Genomic DNA, 15,781 nt, shown 5'->3' with positions numbered 1-15,781 from the left:
TGAAATTCATGGATGTACATAGAATACTCGGGGAGCTAGGACCACTTGCTGTAAACCCCCCACAGGACCAAACCAAACCAACCTTTTTTAGGTTCCTGAGATGACCCCAAAACATAATCAGGATGTTCCCAAAAATATAAACTGGCCCCAAAGGGGGTAAAGGTCATCGAACTTTGCATAGGGTCAAAATTTTAAACTTGCTCAAATTGTTAAAAACCATTCCAATGTATTCCCCTAGTCACAAGGATTCAGAAAATGTATAGTTTGACCTAGCTAGGACGTATCGTTCTTGAGTTATAACCAAAAGGTCAAAGGTCACATTTTTGCCTCTATAGGGTCGAAAACAACAAAGTGCTCGATTTTGCCAAAAGAGGTGTCAAATTGTTCGTTTTGGTTAAACAAATCAAATAAGGATAGGATTGTAATATCTTGGATGCTTCGTTACCTAGGTAACACAGCAAAATAGGTCAAGTAGGCACTAACATTGAGGCCTATTGACCTTGACCTATTTTGCTGTGTTACCTAAGTAACGAAACATCCAAGATGGTGCAATCCTATTCTTATTTGATTTGTTTCATCAAAACGAACATTTTGACACCTCTTTAGGCAAAATCGGAACCCTTTGATGTTTTCGACCCCCCTAGAGGCAAATGTGACCTTTGACCTTTTGGTTATAACTCAAGAACGGTACATCCTAGATATGTCAAACTATACATTTTCTGAATCCTTGTGACTAATGGAATACATTGGAATGGGTTTCAACACAATTTGAGCAAGTTTAAAATTTTGACCCTATGCAAAGTTCGATGACCTTTTACCCCCCTTGGGGCCAGTTTATATTTTTGGGAACATCCTGATTATGTTTTGGGGTCATCTCAGAACCTAAAAAATTGGTTTGGTTTGGTCCTGTGGGGGGTGCACAGAAAGTGGTCCTAGCTCCCCGAGTAGAATTTATATTAGTACAATAATGAATACCTGAGTGGAAGAAGGGCCCAACTCCATTTTTTTTTACAAAAATGAGTTAGACCTAGCATTTTATTGCCAGCATATTGTGCTTCCTTGTGTGTGAAAGATGAGCCAAAATCCACTCTCTAAATAGTCTTCCACTTACACTTAATCATGGTTTTCATGGAAGAAAGGCCCAACTCCGTGGAGTTGGGCCCTTCTTCCACAAATATTGGATTAAAGAGGAATTTTGTTCATCCATGAAATTTGCTTTTCACTGGAATAAACTTTCTTGCGAACATAATTATTACATGCTTCTACTTGTACAATTAATGGATAATTACCGAATTTCTGTAGCTATTTATAACACATCTGCTTACAAAACTGGCACTTGCAGTATATTAGTGGAAGAAGGGCCCAACTCCAGCTCATATTAAGACCTGTACCGTTGCCATGTAAACATCATCTATAATTTCGAATGTATGTAATATTGTATGTTCATGTATTAAAGGTCCCCTGAAGATGAAAAAATTCTGCATATAAAACTTTTCCAAAGATTAAGTTTTTTCTTAATATCTCAAAAACAGTTTTGATGGAGTTGGGCCCTTCTTCCACTCATGTATTCAATTACATGTATGAATTATCCGCTGGCGGGCCTCCTGTTCGGCACAGAAGTAAGTAAGTAAATAAATAAATAAATAAATAAATAAATAAATAAATAAATAAATAAATAAATAAATAAATAAATAAATAAATAAATAAATAAATAAATAAATAAATAAATAAATAAATAAATAAATAAATAAATAAATAAATAAATAAATAAATAAATAAATAAATAAATAAATAGCGATCTCAATCAGCAACTCGGGTTCGGGCGTGAGAAGGAAAAGTGTGTCGAGTTGCGAACTCGGAGTTCCGAACTGAATAAAAATGCACTATATAGTCACATATCATATTATTCCTCAAGAATTCCTGCTTTCACACTGATATGAACGGACAGCTTGTAATTATAGTTTGGTTAAGGGATCTAAAATGAGCGTTTATTGCGTTTCGACAGTATTTTTGTGGGACATGAGAGCACCTCAGACCTATCGAATTGCATTCTGAATACGAAGCATGTCTTTCTGATATCAAATAATTTTCATTTTTGAAAATCACAATATAATACAAATTTTATGACAAATTATAAAAATTTGATATTTTTCAAATTTTGATATATAACAGTACTCGAAGTAAATTATATAAATCTAATGACATATTCTTAAAGTGTATGTAGCAGGAGGAAAAGCCGACGGTCAATTGAAAATTTTGACCTTTCATATTGAAGATATGGATTTTTTCCCAAAAAGACCTAATTTTTTTTGGTGTTTTGGGAAAAAAATCCATATCTTCAATACGAAAGGTCAAAATTTTCAATTGATCGTCGGCTTTTCATCCCACCTACATACACTTTAAGTATAAATCATCAGATTTATAAAGTTTACTTCAAGTACTGTTAAATATCAAAATATCAATTTTAATGATTTGCCATAAAATGTGTATTAAATTGCGAATTTCAAAAATCAAAATTATTTGATATCAGAATGACATTCTTCGTATTCAGAATGCAATTCGATATCTCTGATGTGCTCTTATGTCCCACAATAAATACTGTCCAAACGTTCATACCCCAGCCCTTAACTGCAGAAGCCAAAATAGCTATAAATGGGCTAGTCAAATTAAGAAAACTAAGCGGTTTAGCTCGCAACTTATTGCAACAGAACCCACTTAATAAGCATTACATTCAGAAAAACATAATATCACAACAAAAGTCCCCGAAAATCCAAAAAGTGGAACAGTGCTTAATTTACATAAATACGAAATGGCCGCTTATGCAGGGGGTGAAATTTCAAAGTTGGTCAAATCTGTTTAAAAAAACCCCGTACCAATGTATTGCTCTCATCATAAGGATTCAGAAGAGGTATAGTTTGACGTATCTCGGACAATTTTAATCCAACTGGTCTCAAATGATTTCTTTGGCAAAAATAAATCAAATAGAGAAAGGTTGCATTGTTTTACCGTAACGTCACAAAATAGGTCACGGTCAACAGGGTTCAATGGATTTTTTGCTGTGTTACCAACGTAACAAACCATCAGAGATTTGGCAAACTATTCCTTTTTAAAATGTTTTTGCAAGTGGAGTAATCTGAGACCTTTTTTAAAAAATCATAATCAGATAATTTTTTAATTTTTGCCCATGTGGAATCCAAATTTTGACATTTGACCTTCCCCTATAAATCAAGAACTGTACATCGGAGATATGTCAAACTATACTTTTTCTGAATCCTTATGACGAGAGGAATACATTGGTATGTTTTTTTTAAATTAAGATTTGACCAATTTTGAAATTTCACAGCTGCATAACCGGCCATTTTGGATTTATGCAAATTAGGCACTGTTCCACTGCTGGGATTTTCAGGGACTTTTGATATATATGCTTCTCTGAAATGAATGGTGATTTGAATAGATTTCTTGCAATTAGTGTTGGGCGATTTCGTACTTTGACTAGCCTATAAGCTGGTCTAGAACATCCTTAAAGTCATAATGTTCTACCTGTATCAGTATAATCATTTTGCCTTTCCTTGCGCAGTCTCGCAAACTTTGTTACAATATGTTCTTTCAGTTTGTAATATAGGAGATGCTGCAGTGTAGCCTGCTAGATAGACCCATCTAGGATGTTGTTGTTGGCAAGTCAAGTGATTTTGCTTGTTATTTGTGACCAGCTCCAACAAAACCCGAAACAAGTCGCCAGATATGTTTTCGAGTTATAGGCCTTTAAAGATGACATCAATTTCATGAGTGAGAGATATATAAAATTTCGCTTACCTTTGGCTCTCAAGAAGTAATACAAAATTCTGTTAATCTACAAAACAAAACCAGGAATCTTAATCTCCGACTACCGTAACACGAATGTTCCACCCATTTAATGGTATGAGATGTGTAATCATCGATGAACCCAGATAAAAAGCAAAACAAAACAAACAAGCAAAAAAAAAACCCACTAAATAAATAAGGAGGCAAAGAGCACTGATAGACATGTTTTGTTCGTCCGTTTGGCGCTTTGTTTATCTTATTTGCTGGGAAGAGGCCAAAATACGCAGTGCATAATGGGTTAATATTGACATCCAAAGCAAGCGTAATACGAATACAACACAGGAACATAATCATTATGTGTGTCAATATAATGATGTTGCACGCGAATGCATACTAAAACAGCAATTTTACAGACCGCTACAGACTACGAGTAGGCCTATTCGATGAATAGAATATTTGATGTAACATATCGACGTTATTAAATCTATTCCAATTCTATTTTCAGTAATGTTTAAGTACAAACGAAAGGTTGATGACGTAAAATCGATAATATGTTACGTAGAATATCTGGTACAAATATATTATCGATTTTACGTCATTAAATATCCGTTAGAACATTACTAGAAATAGAAAGAAAGTAGATTAAATAACATAGATATGTGACCATCCAGCACAACTGAGCCCTGAAGTCGCCAATCATCATTTTTGAGAGATTCAACCAAAATATTCTGCTTGAAATTAGCTTTAAAATGATGTATATCATATCTATAGTACTTGACATTTAAGTAGTGAAAAATCAATAAAACAGTCAATAAATCCTTTGTTTCCTATTGTAGGCCTATATTGTTAAGTTCAATGGAGCATATCTCAATAGTGGCACTGGAGACATCCGGGCTCAGTTGTGGTGGATGGTCACATATGTTACATTGAATATTCTACAAGGTCTGTAGGGTCCTTCAACGTGGCAGATCCATTTTCTATCTATTGATCACACGGAATCCCTCATGGAGCTGTTTTCAACATTTTTAATATCACACTCACGTTAAAATCTAATGGCGTTTAGAGAGTGACGATGACCGTATTTGCCTGAAGCCCTAAACCTAACCCGTAAACCGTAAACCCGTAAATCTACTATTAGAGCGGCAATGTCCAGTCTGGCTGGAGTCAACCGCTGGCGGCGCATCGTATTGTGAATCGCGAGAATTATATGGCGATTTTCTTTTTTGGGCGCCCGCAACGGCGGGGGCACCTTATTGGCATGACTTTGTGAAAAGCTTCTAATTTCACTCTTGCTAGATTTACTTTGCAATCGTTTTGCTTAAAGTATGCGCAGTTCAGAAATAAAACCACAATTTGCTTGGATTTGATTTATTATTGTTTTCTGATATGCACGGGATAAAATCTTGTGCGTATATTCTTTGTTAAAAATACAAAATTAATGGACTTACAAAAACACCAAATAAACCGAGACCTTTGTATGCCCTAACCCAGTTTATACCGCCTCTTAGAACCCGATAGACGGTGAACAACACTATGGACCACAATAGACTAATCTCAATGGCATAGTCCAATAACCTCAATTAAACAATCATAGTGCAAAATTTGCAGAGTATGAGTTTTTGTACCCAAAGTTTCAAAGTCATTCAATGAATGTACAAATGTATTGGGGTTAAAGAACCGTGAGCTGATAGATGCGCATGTTGTGGATCCCAGTGCAAGTTGACCATAAGGCCAAAAAAAGTGTTTGTTTGCCCAGACATGGGGTAGGAAGGAGTGGGTCGGTAGGTCGATTGGGGTGTGTGTGTTAGGTCTGTACACGTGTTGCAGCAAGTGGGGCAATACGACATTCAGCCTAACATTTTGTACTTGTGTCAAACTTTAATGTATTTCAACCTCATACCATATTCGCTGTCTTAGTTTACGTTATTAGGCCTAACCATTGGTTACTGATTCACGCCTGGGCTCATACACCTGTTCCGATTTTTGATATGGCATAGGCTTTGTGTTGTGATCATTTCGATCAGTGGTTCATAACAAAGATAGCGTGATCCAGTTGACCTAGCAACGGTCATATTATAACGTGCACTACGACAGCGAATTGGCAACAACATCTTGATAAAGATTCAGTGTATTAAATAAATTCATGCTCGTTGCAGGGTGACGGGCAGTCACGGGCTGCAAGCCTGCAAGCCTGTAGTACAAAATCTCAGATCATGCTTGGTTCTCTATTATATTGATGTACAATATTGTTGGGGAGAGCTAAATGGGAACAATGAAAGCTTTGTGTCTAATTGCCAGGAATATTAAAGTGTCATTTGGCATTTTTATAAGGAAAAAAACATCATTTTCAGGGCCGTCGCTAGACCATTTTCTCAGGGGGGGGGGTGTCGAGAAATACATTTTCCTGGTATGGCCTGATTTACCTTTTGCGGGCACCTGCGCAACATGCCACCCCTGGCTCCTCGGATAGAAGACACCCCTCCCCCACAACTGTAACACAAATTTTTTCACTCCCCGTAATTCCTTTACCGGAAAACTAAGGAACAAAACTTTGATAAATTGTGCGCGTAGCGCGCGAATATTTGCTATTTTAATGCTAAATTGTCCCGCTGACCTGCTACTAAAAGAACATTGCTGGGTCTAATGCGCGCGATAGCGCGCGAAAAAATTGCAATTTAAATGCTAAAATGAACGCAACGCTGACAATTGTGTCCTAAAATCGTGCTAAACGAAGATGGATAGGCCTTTACAATTTTGGATAATTTTAGTCCCGGGATTTTAACCCAGCTCATGAGCTTTATGCTTAACTTATTAGACCTGTATGCCCTACTAGTAGCGCTCATATTTATAATTTACATAATATAAAGGATGGATTATTATAACTGTCATTTTTGAGACTTCGTGATTGTATTCAAGTTTGAGACTACAGGGTGTCCCCCAAAAAAGAGGCCCCTCATTGCGCCCTCTTTTTCTCCTATTCTAGAAACGTTTATGTTGGTATGTAAAGAAGCCCTTACCCGTTAGCTTTAATAAACCGAAACAATTATTTCAATCGGCTCATAATTATTGAAGATAGGCCTATGCCTTTTTAAAGAAATGTATCCGTTTTCACTCTTGGCTACTTCAAGGATTGAAAAGTGCATATACCATGCATGAATATAACACATTCCTCAGTGATAACTTTATAAAATAACAACTTTATTTTAGGGAATGGGCTTTATCGGTTGGGATGGAACTTCTTTTTTCTCGTTTATTTTAGGCCTTTTTGTTTTATTATGTTTCTTACTTTCTTATACATTGCACAAAACTAAGTCCATTATCTATACTCTATAGTTAATTGAATGTTAGCTAATGTTTATTGACTCTTGTAATAACCCATGTGTAGGCCTATAAACCTGTATAATATTGGTGTTCATACATATCCCTGACTCTGACAAGAGCAAGCTGTGTAATTATTTTGTTTAGGCTACTTGTGATAAGATACAATTTTCTTCGTAGTTATAGCCAAATTTGTTTCCTAGTACATGTAGTAGGTGACTTAATAAAAATTCCTTTAAAAAGGAATGGGCGCCCAATGTGAGCTTGGTCGTGATGTGGTAAATTTCACGGTGTTTAGATTTGGTATTATTATCTCTTACAAACCCGGTGACACCTCATTATAGAAATCAAACGAAATGCAAAACGAGATCCTGTAGGTGGCTCCCGAGGTGGCTTAAAAAACTAAATGCAAAATGAGATTTTTAAAAAATATTGTTTTCCAGAGTCAAGACGCAGGTATCATTATTAAGCCTCATATCACTTATTTATTGTCGAATAAGTGCAGAGTAGGTTAGATATGAATATTGAATGTTAGACCAAAGTAGCTCAAAGTACATGTACTATACACCTGATCCGTGAACTTGTCTTTTTTAAAGACAAATTCTTGCTTTATATACTTTTTAATGCTAAGAACCCTTTTGGCCGGGCCTTTTGGATATCATCAAATTGTAGAATCTCTATTTAGACTTTCAGTGTATCGAGGATGTTACAGAGGATATATACATATATAGATGTGTCGAGGATGTTACGTTTATGAACAAAACGTTACGTTTGTATTTTTAACATCGTTAATCATTGCTACGTGTACACGTTTAAATTCTTCAATGCTAAATATAAGTATTCTTTTGGATATCATCAAATTGTACATTTCTAGTCAGATTTTCAGTGTCTTAACAACTATGTATCAAAGACGTTACGTTCATGTACAAAACATTAACGTTCTTATCTTGTAGTTGTAAACATTGTATAGGCCTACCCATAGCTACTTTTAGAATGAATGTTCTGTAATTGTTTTGTATCCTTCATCTCTATTTGATTTTCAGTGTAATAGCAAGTAGATGATGTATATGTATCACAGACGTTATACATTTATAAAAATGTAACGTTTTCTTTTGATCAATATAGGCGTAGATCCCCGGGCCAATATTTTGCCGGGGGAGCTTACTTATTTGTGTCTTCTATACTATCCATCATATACCCTGCATAACTAAATTCAACAATATTCAATATCCAAAGCAATATCCTCACTACAATAGGCCCCCAAAACAGAACTCCCCACCCCACATAATCGCAAATTGACACGAAAGCTTCATTTCAATTCAATTTATTTCATCGAAAACGGTCCTGTCATACACCTTCCCCAATCAAACACATTTCTCTTGCATTTGATCATCTTCTACTCTTCTCTAGAAAAAATCATTATAATACCAAATCTAAACAACATGGAATTCACCATATCACGTCCAAGCTCACATTGGGCGCCCCATTCCTTTTTTGAAGGAATTTTTATTTCCACCTCAATTTGTTCTCATAGAAAAGGAACATATCTGACAATAACTAACGTGAAAAATATATTTGTTATGGAAATACGTGACCAGATCTGGTTCAATCAGGTTAAAGTCGGCAACAATGAAACTGAGATATAGGTAAAAAATGAGAAGAAAAAAAACAATAAAAAACACAAGAACTTAACTTTGCCACCAAGTATGCAAGAGATCTTGGGATTCAACATCAGTAATTGTATGTACTGAGCAATTTAGTATAAACCTAATGGTATTATTATTATTAACTCAATTTTCAAAATTTTCCGACTTTGGCCTGAGTGGATCAGATTGGGTCACATATTACAATAATATTGCTTTCAGATGTTCTTCAAATGGCCAGAAATATTTAACTTTTTTTATGTTGAGTTAACTTCTTTTTCACCCAGAGTGTACTCCATGGTGACCATGTCAATGTGTTAACGGGTTTGTTTTCAATACCCTTGTCAAATTAGGGCCTATGCGTCTTGCTATATAAAATAGCTTGCCGACTCCAAAATAGTCGCCGATTAATATATTGAACTTTAACTTTGATAAACTTGTTATTGTAGTCCCATATCTGAATGTCACCATGCTGATCACGATAACCTTTGCATTCAGAAGCTTATCGGTGGCTAAGAGTTAATGGATAACTTCATTTACTCAAATTAGGTGGGATTAATTGGTTGGAAGTACAACAATATTAACCCTTGTTTTACCTAGGGGAGAGGGTTTTTATATCAGGATATGAAACAACCCTTTAACAGATATTGCACTTAAAGGAGTATTTCATGATCCTAGCATCCTCTTTTTATGACATTTTTCAGTAGATATCCACGAAAAAAGATTATTGCCAATGATATGATGTTGTCCAAGCAATATATAATGACCTTTAACTAAGATACTAAAGAAGTAGTTACTCGCCAGTTACGCTTCAGGGCAAGTCCCCAAAATACTAGTTTAGTAAGATACTCGGCAGTTGCGGAGTAGTTACTAAAGAAGTAAGCTACTAAACTAGTAAGTTACGTGGATTTGGTGCACTCAGCGGAAAATATTTTACAGAAAACGTTTAAATGTCGGGTTATTAGGGTATAAAATGTTTTAATAACATTGAAAAACATTTTTGAAAATCATGCAATTTAAAACATTCTAAACAGAATGTTATTAAGTATTAGCAAAATATTTAGCAAAAATGTTTCCCCAAAATATTTACAATCACGTTTTAAAAACATTTTCATGACCTTTGTAACCCGACATTTAAATGTTAATAAAACGTTTTGAAATAACATTTTAAGAACATTTTTGTGTTTGCTGGGAGGTTCTTATCAAATTAATGAACTACGTCGTTAAACAAATGAAACGACAGTGTTGAAACACGTAGAGTGCATTATCCGGATTTCACAGCAACTACAGGGTGTCCCAAAAAAAGAGGCCCCTCATTGCGCCCTCTTTTTCGCCTATTTCTGAAAAGTTGATCACATATATTTTGGTATGTAAAGAAACCTTTACTTGTTAGCTTTAATAAACCAAAACAATTATTTCAATCGGCTTACAACTTTTGAAGATATGCCCTTTTAAAGACAAGTACCCGTTTTTCACTCTGTTCACGGATAGCAAACAGAGTGGTTGGGATGGGTCATGCTGTGGAGTGGCCTTCAAAATCCCCAGACCTTACACCACTTGATTTCTTCATTTGTGGCAAAATCCAAGATCTTTGCAAACGTATTACTGCTATATTCGCAAGTATCCGGCGCACAAGGTTGGTGCGCAACGCAATTGATACAATGAGGACTAGGGCTGAAACCTCTATTCGTCAAGGAGGCAACCAGGTAGAGGGCAGAGCAGCACAGTAAACTCACTTCAAAAGAACCAAAGACAAATTAAACAGCCCTTTTCGCGGCTACCTTTTATTCCAAAAAGAAAAATGACTTATGTTGTCAATAAAAAGAAAGCAAGAAACAATAAAGTAAGAAACATAATAAAACAAAAAGGTATAAAATAACCGAGAAAAACATAAGTAATTGCAAGTATAGCAAAATAAGTCACACCCACATCAATTTCGCCCAAATTAATGACACTTAACAAAATCCATAACCCATAAGCCAATAGGTAAAGCCCATTCCCTAAAATAAAGTTGTTATTTTATAAAGTTATCATCGAGGAATGTTTTATATTCATGCATAGTATTTGCACTTTTCAATCTTTGAAGTAGCCAAACCTCCTCCGTGGACAGAGTGAAAAACGGATACATTTCTTTAAAAGGGTATATCTTCAAAAGTTATGAGCCGATAACGGGTAATGGCTTCTTTACATACCAACATATACTTGATCAACTTTTCAGAAATAGGAGAAAAAGAGGGCGCAATGAGGGGCCTCTTTTTTGGGGACCCCCTGTATATGCACTTTGTCATTTCTAGTAACATGATATTATTCTTATTTTCTTTACATTTAAAAAAATCCAGTAGAAAGTTTGCGCTTAGGCGACGAAAAAAGATACCTGTTCAACGGGCGGACGGACCTTTCAAGAAGGGTCGGTCGGTCGGGCTTTTTTGTACATGAAAAATTGTTTCCCAATTATTATAAATTCTATGTCGGTCGGGTTTTCCTTTTACGTCGCCTTACATAGAACTTCATCAATTTGAGACAATTATTGAATCGTAATGGACACGTATTTTGGTGATCACCAGCTCTACTACTACAACTACTACTACTACTACTACTACTACTACTACTACTACTACTACTACCATACTGTAGTTACTGTCCGTTTTCCTATACACAATACACAGTGCTCTCACCATTGACGCGTGACCTCTAAAAATGATGTACGTTGGAAGAATGGGCACTTGCCTAGTTAACATCACTGTGTGAAAAATAACCAGCCAATATTTTAGCTATTCTCCAAACTTCTAGCAATTATATTTCTCTAACGTGACCTAAAATTACAGCTAGGTTAGATGTTCAGAAATAGTCGCACTTTTGTAAAATATGAGTGAGGGCAAGGCATAGCTAGCCAACTCCCCGTGTTAATTGAATGGAGATTTGACCGAAAATATTGGTATCGGACCGCTCACTTCTGAAGGATGCCACAAAAAAACGGTACAAGCTACATTTTAACTATTCTAAATAGGTTCTAGAAAATATAGTTTTGTAACATGTCCTAAATTCTTAGCTAATTTAGATGTTTGGAGAGGGTCGCACTTTTGTGTTTTAGGAAGGATATGTAAACGACAGATAACACCAAAAATATGAAGAAATTATTTCCAAACCGTGTTAAGTCAACAATCATTATGTTGCTCATTTTGAAGAATGCTGGTTAACAAAAAGCAGGTCTTTGTCTCATTTCGTGAACAAAGGTACACATACCATTGTTTCCTTTCGTTTCCTTTATAATCGGTTACCCAACTGAAGCTATAATACCAGCTTTATTGCGATGTCGCACATTGAAAACAGACACTTGTGCACAACCAGAGAAGATCTGATTTAATCAGTTGAGCTGCTTCAATGAGTGTTATCTTGGTTTAATAGCTTTTAATGGGGTTTAAGTCCTGCAAAGGTCGAGATGAATTCTACTGTAGACATGACTGCATCATGCTACTACTACTACTACTACTACTACTACTACTACTACTACTACTACTACTACTACTACTACTACTACTACTACTACTACTACTACTACTACTACTACTACAACTACTACTACTAAACTGCATCTAAAGTAACGCTTTACGTATACCACAACGCGTTTTACAACTAATACTACAAAAATATTATACAACATTACTAATGAACAAGTAAAATATAAAAAGAAAACAATATAATATTCAACAAGAAATTTTTAAAAACATGCAAACAGGTACGATGACAAAAATGAAGGCCGGCATGAGCGCATAAGAATTAATCAGGCCAACATAGTAAACGCGTCGGATGGACCAACGACAACAAAACGTCATGCATGTCATCGTACTTGCTGCATGGAATAAAAATGACATGGCATAGAAAACAATAAGAGTCAACAGAGTCGTATTTAAGTCAAATAGATGCGTCTTCAGAGCACGCTTGAAAGAACCAAGAGTTTGAATGGAACGCAGTCTATCTAGAATGCAGTTTGAGGTGCGGCTGCAGAGAATGCCCGATTACAATAGGTGGCAGTTCTGATGTTCTAGAAGGATGTTTTTTTCAGTAGAGGGCTCTCAATAGCAGACGACCTGAGACACCGCGCTGGTTTGTAGATGGTAATTAAGTCCAGGATGTACTGTGGAGCAAACCCGTGGATGGCTTTGAACGCGAGCAAGAGGATTTTAAATTTTTTTTTTCTGATAGGCAACCAGTGTAAGGTGCGAAGGACGGGCGTCAAGTGAACATGACCGCGCACTATAGTCACAAGTCTGGCTGCAGAGTTACGCACTCTCTGAAGCTTATCGATGATGTTCTGAGGCAGCCCAAACCAGTGGCTTAGCCAGTGGGGGGGCTCGTCATGGCCGTCGGTTCATGTAAGGTCGTCGGTAGACGGAAGGCGTTGTTGAAACAAAAGTGGGTTAACAATAGACTATTTTTCACCCAGGGTGACAGGAAAAAGGGGAGAATTGTAAAGAAAATGATGAAAAATTGTGAGTTACACATAAAAATTATGTGTTTGCTCTTCACTTTTTCAAACCATGCAAAAAAAATTTGGGTCAACAAATCACAACTTCCGTCGGTACATTTACAAGTTGTGCCCCCTCGGTTCCAAAATCCTGGCTACGCCACTGGCCCAAACAGAAGACTATTGCACGTGTCCAATCTTGGGATCACCAAAGCATGGACAAGTGTCTCTGTTGAAGCTTGATCAAGGTAGGGTCTGAGTTTGCCGATGTTATATAAGGCAAATGACGCATTTCTACAGATGTTATTAACATGCTGGTTCATTGTAACATGCTGGTCGATGAAAGCACCAAGATTGCGCGCAGATGTTGACGGTTGACGGATATCCGCGACGCAATTTTCAATACCAGACACGCTGATGTCCATGTTTTGATTATCGAAGCAACAGTATATCTGGCTGTAGTCAGCGTACACCACGCACTCCATGCCCTGTGCTTTAATGACTTCTTCAACCGGCGCAGACTTCCACCAAAGCAAAGACCTGCAACGTGTTATCATTCAAGAACTTTTTCGAATATTTGTATCTCGTTCTTCTTTTGCTTAGTAAGAATATAGAGCTTTTTGTCATCTGGGGATAATGCAATACCCTCTGGTTTCCAATTCATTGTGGTTATCACTTCCTTGAAATTGCACTCACTGGCATTGAATTCATACCTTAAAATAGTGGACTTGGGCTTAGAACAGTTGCAAACAAAGAGCTCCTTTCCGTCTTTGCTACAACACATGAATGTTGGATCCCAATCTTTGCCAGCAGGTGGGCGAATTAACTTCCACGTTTCATCCGGGGTTTCATCATCTTCAGGATTTAAAACTTTTAAGGTTTTACGTGGTTTTTCATCTTTGAATGAAATAATAAGCCTATCAGGCGTTTCGTCCTTAACAAAGGCAGTGCATATCTTCACTGGGTATGCTGAGACCACACGAACGCCGCCTCGCTCTATGTGAATTACCTTTGAATTGTTGGTAACTCCGCCGCAAATTACTCTTCCTTGTGAATCTACAGCAACTGAAGCGATTCGCATATCGATGGGAGTGGGATATAATTTGCCCCTAAGCTGATTGTCATAAACGTAATATCCTCTATCCTCTATCGGAACGATGTATTCCGCGTATTCTTCGGACCTTGAAATAGTGATATCTACAGGATTTCCTGGCGATTTCAGGAGTACATCGCTATACTTGCCACAATTATCAAACACTTTTACTGGATCAAAGAAACTTGTTACTGCGATGTTGCCATTGGTAGGATGAACGGCTATACCAGTTGGGGTTTTAACTTTCTTGCTAATATCTATTGTTCCGGTTTTTTCCCACCTTACTGGTTCGATTATTTTAAGCTGTTGACGTACCAATTTCTCACAAAGTGTTGTAGCTGGTTGAAATTTGACAATTTCATCGAGCTTAATTTTAGTCAATGTGCCTATTGAATCAGGTACATCTGCTTGCAATGTCTTGTTAACTCGTGTTAGCTCTTTTGATTCATCCGAGGGATACACTTTCATCTGATCGTCAACTGATAAGTCCGGATTTTCAATTAGTTTTGTTCCTGCTTCAACGGCCTTTTTGATTGTGCAATAGTCTCGTTCTAAACGATCTAATGTTTCATCAATTTTCATTTGATATTTTTCCCTCTTTTCATCTACCAACGTTTTGTACAAGTCCCGAATGCTGTTTAGTTCTGTGGCAATTGATGCTACTGCTTTATCGATTTCCTGATTTGCCTTCTTAGCTTCATTATTGAGGTTTACTTTTACATCATTTTTGATATGCTCAATTTTTCGCGAAAACTCCTTCTCCAGTGCTCCCGCATTTTTAAGAAGCTTTCCCATTTCTACCATAGAAGAATCGGCAACATCCATATGCCAGACTGGTATCCAATGATGACCATGGTGGGGATTATTTTTCGGGTCAACGATGCGAAATGTACGTTTACAAGGTACACAGAAGAATTTGTCAGCTCCATCGTGAACAGATTCCTAAAAAGAAGAGATGGGAAATGCACGGGAAAAACAATCTTCAACAATCTTCAATAAAATTTAACATGCTTAATTTTTGAGTGGAATTGGAATAGCCAAAGGTTAATTTAAGGCATTACAACAATATACACGGCAAATATTGAGCTTGCTATCATGCCTCAAAAGTAATAAAATGAATATAATGAAATTAAAGTTTGATACAAAATACTATTATCATAATTCATTGAAATATTAGAAATGGCTATTAAAGCCATAATGTACCTTGTTTTTAAATATTTTTTCAAACCTGATTTTCTTATTTATTTTTATTTTTTGCATATTTGTAAAGTCTACATTTCCTAACTCTCTTCTGGGAGAACCACACACTATATTTGAACCCTCATAGAAGGTTGGCATGGTTGGTGAAATTTAACGAGTTCTTTAGAGTACCATTACATGCTCTGCAGCCTCTTTAGAGAACCAATTAATGTTCATTTAATTGCAATCAGACAAAGTTGTTTGTATGACAACCGAACATTA

This window comes from Amphiura filiformis, chromosome 14, assembly GCF_039555335.1.
Source record: "Amphiura filiformis chromosome 14, Afil_fr2py, whole genome shotgun sequence".
NCBI classification, from domain to species: Eukaryota; Metazoa; Echinodermata; class Ophiuroidea; order Amphilepidida; family Amphiuridae; genus Amphiura; species Amphiura filiformis.
This window is presented reverse-complemented; position numbering follows the sequence as displayed.